General features: G+C 44.9%; 1 protein-coding gene across 1 annotated transcript in view; it reads right to left on the bottom strand.

The window, feature by feature from the left end:
- Positions 1 to 9,013, bottom strand: part of utp4 (UTP4 small subunit processome component) — a 70,810-nt gene that overhangs the window by 51,566 nt on the left and 10,231 nt on the right. The gene's annotated exons all lie outside the window — the stretch shown is intronic.

A 9,013-nucleotide genomic window follows, 5' to 3' on the forward strand; every position in this document is an offset into this window, starting at 1 on the left:
TGTACATACCACTGGACCAGAATCACATTTAGATTTGGCAATCAAATTAAAATAAAACCTTTCAGTTCATAAATTCACAGTAGATAAAAGCTTTGAAGTGAAAGAAAAAAAGATATTTTGCAGACAGTCGCTTGAAATCAGATTTTTAAAGAAATACTCTTGGAAATGAAATAAATTTTCCTCATATTCTTTGAATCCGACCTTCTCACCATCATAAAGTCAGATGTGGGGATATTCGTTCATGATTGTACAATGTTCAACATCAACACCTCCGGCATTGAAGCAGTTCATGGCCATACCCAGCAAAGCCTGAGCTTGGGCTCACAAGTGGGAAATAATATTGGTACCACATAACAATAACCACATCTAAAAAGAGAAGATCTAACTAATGCCCTTGATATTAAATGGCATTTCCATCACTGAATCCCCCACCATTAACATCCTGAGGACTACCACTGATCTGAACCTGAACTGGACCAGCCATGTAAATCATCTCCGGGTTCCATAAATTGTGCCCTTACAGAGCAGAAAGTAACACCAGTGGAACACAGTCCACTTGTCTGGATGAGTGCAACAACACTCTAAGAAATTCAACATGAACCAGTACAAAGTAGCCTGCTGGACTGGCATGTCATCTAAAATGTTCAACATAGTCCTCCACCATCATGTATAGTAGTAGTTGTGTATATGATCTACAAACTGCACTGCAACTACTCACCAAAACTCTTAAGACAGCAACTTCCAAACCCACAACCAAGAACAGAACTTTCTGGAAAGGCTCAGCAGGGCTCGCAGCATCGAAACCAGAGTTGAAAAATGTGATGCTGGAAAAACACAGCAGGCTAGGCAGCATCTGAGGAGCAGGAGAATCGACGTTTCGGGCATAAGCCCTTCTTCAGGAATGAGGAATGTGTCCCAGCATCGGTAGTCCTCACTTTCTCCTAGCATCAAAACCAGAGTCAATGTTTCAGATCTGGTGACCCTTTCTCAGAACTACTGAGCTTTTCCAGAAATTTCTGTTCTGATTGACAGCGTACACAGTTCTTTCGATTTTTGTTCTTCCAAATTCACAACTTCTACCAGTTAGAAGAACAAGAGAACACTTAAACACGCAAGTTTTATATGACCAGAATCTGCCCCAGCTGGACTTAATGAAACATGAGAAAAAACTTCAAAAACCATGCAACAAAAAGTCTATCCTCAGTACATATATAGGGTGGTCCCTAGTTTGTCAACACGTTCTGTTCTTGAGTCTGTCATAGAGATGTACAGCATGGAAACAGACCTTTCAGTCCAACTTGTCCATGCCGACCAGATATCCCAACCCAATCTAGTTCTATCTGCCAGCACCCAGCGCATATCCCTCCAAACCCTTCCTATTCATATACCCATCCAGATGCCTCCTAAATGTTGCAATTGTACTAGCCTCCACCATTTCCTCTGGCAACTCATTCCACACACACACTGCCCTCTACATGGAAAAAGTTGCCCTTTAGGTCCCTTTTATCTTTTTCCCCTCTCACTCTAAACCTATGCCCTCTGGTTCTGGACTCTGCCACCCCAGGGAAAATACCTTGTCTATTTACCCTATCCATGTCCCTCATGATTTTATAAACCTCTATAAGGTCACCCCTCAGCTTCTGACGCTACAGGGAAAATAGTCCGGACCTGTTCAGCCTCTCCCTATATCTAAAATCTTCCAATCCTGGCAACATACTTGTAAATCTTTTCTGAACTCATTCAAGTTTCACAACATTCTTCCGATAGGAAGGAGACCAGAATTGCACGCAATATTCCAACAGTGGCCTAACCAATGTCCTGTATAGCTGCAACATGACCTCCCAACTCCTGTACTCAATATCCTGACCAATAAAGGAAAGCACACCAAACGCCTTCTTCACTATCCTATCTACTCCACATGCAAGGAACTATGGACCTGCACTCCAAGGTCTCTTTGTTCAGCAACACTCCCCAGGACCTTACCATTAAATGTACAAGTCCTGCTAAGATTTGTTTTCCCAAAATGCACCACTTCGCATTTATCTGAATTAAACTCCATCTGCCACTCTTCAGCCCATTGGCTCATTTGGTCAACCTGAGGTAACCGCCTTTGCTGTCCACTACACCTCCAATTTTGGTGTCATCTGAGATCCAACCTTGCTAACCAGTCTCCCATGGGGAACCTTGTGGAATGCCTTACTGAAGTCCATATAGATCACATCTACTGCTCTGCCCTCATCAATCCCCTTTGTTACTTCCTCAAAAAACTCAATCAAGTTTGTGACACATGATTTCCCATGCGCAGAGCAATGTTGACTATCCCTAATCGGTCCCTGCCTTTCCAAATACATGTACGTCCTCTCCCTCAGGATTCCCTCCAACAACTTGCCCACCACTGACATCAGGCTCACTGGTCTCTAGTTCTTTGGCTTGTCCTTACCAAAATTCCTAAATCGTGGCACCATGTTAGCCAACTTCCAGTCTCCGGCACCTCACCTGAAACTACTGATGATACAAATATCTCAGCAAGAGGCCCAACAATCTCTTCCCTAGCTTCCCATAGAGTTCTAGGTTACACCTGATATGGTCCTGGGGATTTATCCACTTTTATGCGCTTCAAGACATCCAGCACTTCCTCCTCTGTAATATGGACATTTTTCAAGATGTCACCATCTATTTCCCTACATTCTATATCTTCCAAGTCCTTTTCCACAGTAAATACTGATGCAAAATACTTGTTTAGTATCTCCCCCACCTCATGCGACTCCACAAAAAGAATGCTTTGCTGATCTTTGAAGGGGCCTATTCTCTCCCTAGTTATCCTTTTGTCTTCAATATATTTGTAAAAACCTTTGGATTCTCCTTAATTCTATTTACCAAAGCTATCTCATGTACCATTTTTGCCCTCCTGATTTCCCTCTTAAGTATACTCTTCCTTCCTTTATACTCTAAGGATTCACTTGATCAATCCTGTCCATACCTGACATATGCTTCCTTCTTTTTCTTAACCAAACCCTCAATTTCTTTTGTCATCCAGCATTCCCCACACCTACCAGCCTTTCCTTTCAGCCTAACAGGAATATACTGTCTCTGGATTCTCGTTATCTCATTTCTGAAGGCTTCCCATTTTCCAGCCGTCCCTTTACCTGCGAACATCTGCCCCCAATCAGCTTTTGAAAGTTCTTCCCTAATACCATCAAAATTAGCCTTTCTGCAACTTAGAACTTCAACCTTTAGATTGGGTCTGGCTTTTTCCATCACTAGTAGGTACATCCACGTACTGAATCAGAAAGTTTTCGTGTACATGCTTAGCAACTTCCTCTCCATCTAAACCCTTAACACGATGGCAGTCCCACTCTACATTTGGAAATTTAAAATCCCCGATCATAACCACCCTATTATTCTTACAGATAACATATCTCCTTACAAATTTGTTTCTCAATTTCCACTAACTATTAGGGGGTCTATAATACAATCCCAATCAGGTGATCATCCCTTTGTTATTTCTCAGTTCCACCCAAATAACTTCCCTGGATGTATTTCCAGGAGTATCCTCCCTGAGTACAACTGTAATGCATCTCTTATCAAAAACACCACTCTCCCTCCTCTCTTGCCTCCCTTTCTGTCGTTCCTGTAGCATTTGTATCCTGGAACATTAAGCTGCCAGTCCTGTCCATCCCTGAGCCACATTTTTGTAATTGCTATGGTATCCCAGTCCAACTTGGGATATCATAGCAATTGCCCTGAGTTCATCTGCCTTCCCTGTTAGACCTCTTGCATTGAAATAAATGCAGTTTAATTTATCAGTGTTACCTTGTTCTCTGCTTTGTCCCTGCCTACCCTGACGGTTTGGCTCACTTCTTTTCTCAACTGTACCAGTCTCAGATTGACCTCTTTCCTCACTATCTCCCTGGGTCCCACCACCTTACTATTTTAAATCCTCCCGAGCAGCTCTCACAAATCTCCCTGCCAGTATATCAGCCCCCTTCTAATTTAGGTGCAATCCAACATTCTAGTACAGGTCACTTCTACCCCAAAAGAGATTCCAATGATCCAAAAATGTGAATCCTTCTCCCATACACCAGCTCCTCAAGGCATGCATTAATCTGCTCTATCCTCTTATTCCTACCCTCATTGGCTCGTAGCACCGGGAATAATCCAGATATTACTACTCTCGTGGACCGTCTTTTTAAATTCCAGCCTCTCTGAATTCTCCCTTCAGAATCTGAACCTTTTCCCTTCCTACCTCGTTGGTTCCAATGTGTACAGTGATCTCTTGATGGGTCCTCTCCTCCTTGAGAACACTTTACACCCTGTCTGAGGCATTCTTGATCCTGGCACCAGGGAAGCAACGCACCATTCTGATTTTTCACTCCTGGCCACAGAAATATCTGTCTGTGCCTCGGACTAGAGAGTCCCCTAACATGATCGATCTCTTGAAATCTGATGTACCCCTCATTGCATTAGAGCCAGTCTCAATACCAGAAACTTGGCTGTTCATGCTACATTCACCTGAGAATCCATCACTCCCGACACTTTCCAAAACAGCATACTTGTTTGAAATGGGGATAGCCACAGTAGGCACGACCTGCCTACCTCTCTTACAGTCACATAGATGGGTTAAATCTAGGAAAGGTATCTGCAACTATTCTCCCTTCCTATAACTACTATCGATCACACCCTCTTGTAAATTCCTCATTGCCTCTAACTGTCTCTCCAACCATTCCATTCGAGCTGACAGGATTTGCAACCAACGACATTTATTGCAGATACAATCTTCAGTAACACAAACTCTGCCTAAACTCCCACATCCAACAAGAAGAACATAGCACTCTACTACAGGTTATTTTTGCTTCTTCCAATCTGCAGACCCAGAAAATAGCCCCGTCTTATTCCTCTGCAAAACACTGCTCCAGGCTAATTTAACACTTACTTTAATATCTCTCTCTCTTGCACTGACCTTACCATGTGCTGCCTTTGTCTGTTTCTCTCCCTGTTAAAAGTGCCATTGTTTTGACTTTTGTTTTCTCCAAAGTTCCAAAACAATGCAACAACATATAAAACAGTAATTGCTGTTCCTGGAATTTGAGGAAATCACCTCCAACACCAAAGATACCTCAAACAAAGGAGCAGCTGTTACAGCCAGAAATGTTTCCCATCCCCCATCTCTGTATTTACTGTGTAGCATGTGATTTCATTTGAGAGTTATTACAACAGTAATTAACTTTCCAAATTGTTAGCAAATGAAATTTTTTTAAAAATTCATTTATGGGGTGTGGGCTTCTCTGTACAGGCTAGCATTACTATCCATCCTTAAGCGAGAGATAGGACAGCGAAGGAGGGGTGAGGGGAGTAAAGAGAGAGGGGTTGTAGAGGAGGGAAGTCAGAGGGGCAGGGAGGAGAGAAGCTAGCTCTGGTGGAGGAGAGAAGAGAAAGAGCAGTGCTGAGGGGATGGAGGGGGAGAAAGGACATGAGAGAATGGAGCTGGGGAAAAGAAAAAGAGAGAGGGGCTGATGGAGGGAGCCCGGGGAAGGAGAGTGACAGAGATGATCCAGGTAATTGTAGACCAGTGAGCCTTACATCTGTTGTAGGAAATGTTTTGGAAAGGATTATAAGAGATAAGATTTATAATCAGCTCGCAAGCAACCATGTGATTGCAGATAGTCAACATGGTTTCATCAAGGGCAGGTCATCTTTCACAAGCCTCATTCAGTTTTTTGAGAAGGTGACTAAGCATGTGGAGAAGGATAGGGCAGTTGGCATGGTGTATATGGACTTCAGTAAAGACTTTGATAAGGCTTCACATGGTAGGCTGTTGGAGAAAACAGGGTGATTTAGCAGTTTGGATTAGAAATTGGTGATCTGTATGAAGGCAGCGATTGGTGGTTGATGGAAAATATTCAGCCCGGAGTCCAGTTACTTGTGGTGTGACACAAGGATCTGTTTTGGGACCACTGCTGTTTGTCATTTTTATAAACGCAGGCATAGGTGGATGCGTTAGTAAGTTTGCAGATGACATTAAAGTCGGTGGAGTAGTGCACAGAGTGGAAGAATGTTGCAGATAGCAGGGGGACTTGGATAAACTGCAGAATTGGGCTGAGAGGTGGCAAATGGAGTTCAACGCAGATAAATGAGAGGTGAATAACAGGAAGGTAGAATACTGAGTTGATGGAAAGATTCTTGGTAGTGTGGATGTGCAGAGGGATCTTGGAGTCCACATACATAGATCCCTGAAAGTTGCCTGCCAGGTTGATAGTGCTGTTAAGGCGGCATATGGTGTGTTAGGTTTTATTGGTAGAGGGATTGAGTTCTGGAGCTGTAATGTCATGCTGCAACTACACAAAACGCTAGTGCGGGCGCACTTGGAATATTGTGTATAGTTCTGGTCGGCCCATTACAGGAAGGGTGTGGAAACATTGGATAAGGTGCAGAGGAGATTTACCAGGATGTTGCCTGGTCTGGAGGGAAGGTCTTATGGGAAAAGGCTGAGAGACTTGAACCTGTTCTCAATGGAGAGAAGGCAGCTAAGAGGGGGTCCAGCATCTGCAGACCTCACTTTCTCCTCCAGCTAAGAGGGGGATCTGATAGAGACATACAAGATGATCAGAGGATTAGATAGGGTAGACAGTGAGAGTCTTTTTCTTAGGATGATAATGTCAGCTTGTACGAGGGGGTGATAGATTTAAGACAGATGTCAGAGGCAGGTTCTTTACTCAGAGAGTGGTAAGGGTGTGGAATGCCCTGCCTGCCAATGTAGTTAATTCAGCCACATTAGGGAGATTTAAACAATCCTTGGATAAGCACATGGATGATGATGGGATAGTGTAGGGGGATGGGCTTAGATTAGTTCATAGTCAGCACAACATCGAGGGCCGAAGGGACCGTTCTGTGCACAGTGATCCAGTGTGATGACTGTAGGGATCTAGTTCTGTGATGACTGTAGGGATCTAGTTCTGTGATGACTGTAGGGATCTAGTTCTGTGATGACTGTAGGGATCTAGTTCTGTGATGACTGTAGGGATCTAGTTCTGTGATGACTGTAGGGATCTAGTTCTGTGATGACTGTAGGGATCTAGTTCTGTGATGACTGTAGGGATCTAGTTCTGTGATGACTGTAGGGATCTAGTTCAATGATCACTGGGATCAACATTGAGGACTGAAGGGCCTGTTCTGCGCTGTATTGTTCTATGTTCTGTGTTCTATGTTTATATCATCTGCAACAGGAGGTTGAGGGACAGGTAGTGTTGAGGAAGAGGGAAGGCTGCAGAAAGAGAGGCTAGGAGAGCGGGCATCAAAGTGGCAAATGGAATACAATATGGGAAATTATGAGGTTATGAACTTTGGTAGGAAGAATAGAGACACAATAGATTCCTGAAGAAGGGCTTATGCCCGAAACGTCGATTCTCCTGCTCCTCGGATGCTGCCTGGCCTGCTGTGTTTTTCCAGCACCACATTTTTCAACTCTGGTCTCCAGCATCTGCAGTCCTCACTTTCTCCCAGAACAGAGGCACAGACAAAGAACAAAGAACAAAGAATATTACAGCACAGGAACAGGCCCTTCGGCTGTCCAAGCCTGCACTGATACAGATTCTCTATCTAAACCTGTCACCTATTTACTAAGGGTCTGTAGCCCTTTGCTTCCATTCATGTAACTGTCTAGATACATCTTAAATGACACCAACGTGCCCATCTCTAACACCTCCGCTGGCAACACGTTCCAGGCACCCACCACCCTCTGCGTCAAGAAGTTTCCACACATATCTCCCTCAAACCTTTCCCCTCTCACTTTGAACTCATGGCCCGTCGTAATTGAGACCCTCACTCTGGAAAAAAGCTTCTTGCTATCCACCCTGTCTATACCTGTCATGATTTTGTAGACGCTGAAAATGTGCTGCTGGAAAAGCGCAGCAGGTCAGGCTTCATCCAAGGAACAGGAGAATTGACGTTTTGGGCATAAGTCCTTCTTCAGGAATGAGGAAAGTGTGTCCAGCAGGCTAAGATAAAAGGTAGGGAGGAGGGACTTGGGGGAGGGGCGTTGGAAATGGGATAGGTGGAGGGAGGTCAAGGTGAGGGTGATAAGACACACACAGAGACGCAGAGAGAGAGAGAGACAGGGGACTGGAGGGTGCGGAAGCAGCGAGACACAGATGAAAGTGAGGACTGCAGATACTGGAGATTAGAGTCGAGAGTGTGGTGCTGGAAAAGCACAGCCGGTCAGGCCACATCCAAGGGGCAGGAAAATCGACATTTTGGGATAAAGCCCTTTATCAGGAATGATGCTTTTGGGTCAGGGGGCTGAGAGATAAATGGGAGGGAGTGGGGCTGGGGATACGGTAGCTAAGAATGCAATAGGTAGATGAAGTTGAGAGAGAAGGTGATAGGTTGGAGAGGAGGGTGGATTGGATAGATGGGAAAGATGATGGACAGGGCAAGAGGGTGGTGCCGAGCTGGAGGCTTGGGACTGGGATATGGTGGGGGAGGGGTATTGAGGAAACTGGTGAAATCCACATTAATTCCATGTAGTGTTGCACTTCCTGCGGTGGTAGGGGAAGGTGCCGGGAGTGGGGCAAGGGTTAGTGGGGGAGCGTGGATCTGACAAGTGAGCCATGGAGGGAATGGTCTCTCTGAAATGCTGATAGGGGTGGGGAGGGAAATATATCCCTAGTGGTGCAGTCTGTTTGTAGGTGACAGACGTGGTGGAGGGTGAGGCAATGTGTACGGAGATTGGCGCAGCGTAAGTTGAGGATGGAAGGCAAGGATGGGGGTGGGGTGGGGTTCTGTCCTTCTTGCGTTGAGAGGGGTGGGGTTCAAAGTTTGGGCGAAGATTTGTAGCTCGGGTACTCGTTGTTATGGTTTTGTTCGCCGAGCTGGAAGTTTTTGTTGCAAACGTTTCGTCCCCTGGCTAGGCGACATCATCAGTGCTTGGGAGCCTCCTGCGAAGCGCTTCTTTGATGTTTCCTCCGGTGTTTATAGTGGTCTGTCCCTGCCGCTACCGGTTGTCAGTTTCAGCTGT

The sequence above is a fragment of the Chiloscyllium plagiosum genome, chromosome 17 (genome assembly GCF_004010195.1).
Source record: "Chiloscyllium plagiosum isolate BGI_BamShark_2017 chromosome 17, ASM401019v2, whole genome shotgun sequence".
Classification (NCBI taxonomy): domain Eukaryota; kingdom Metazoa; phylum Chordata; class Chondrichthyes; order Orectolobiformes; family Hemiscylliidae; genus Chiloscyllium; species Chiloscyllium plagiosum.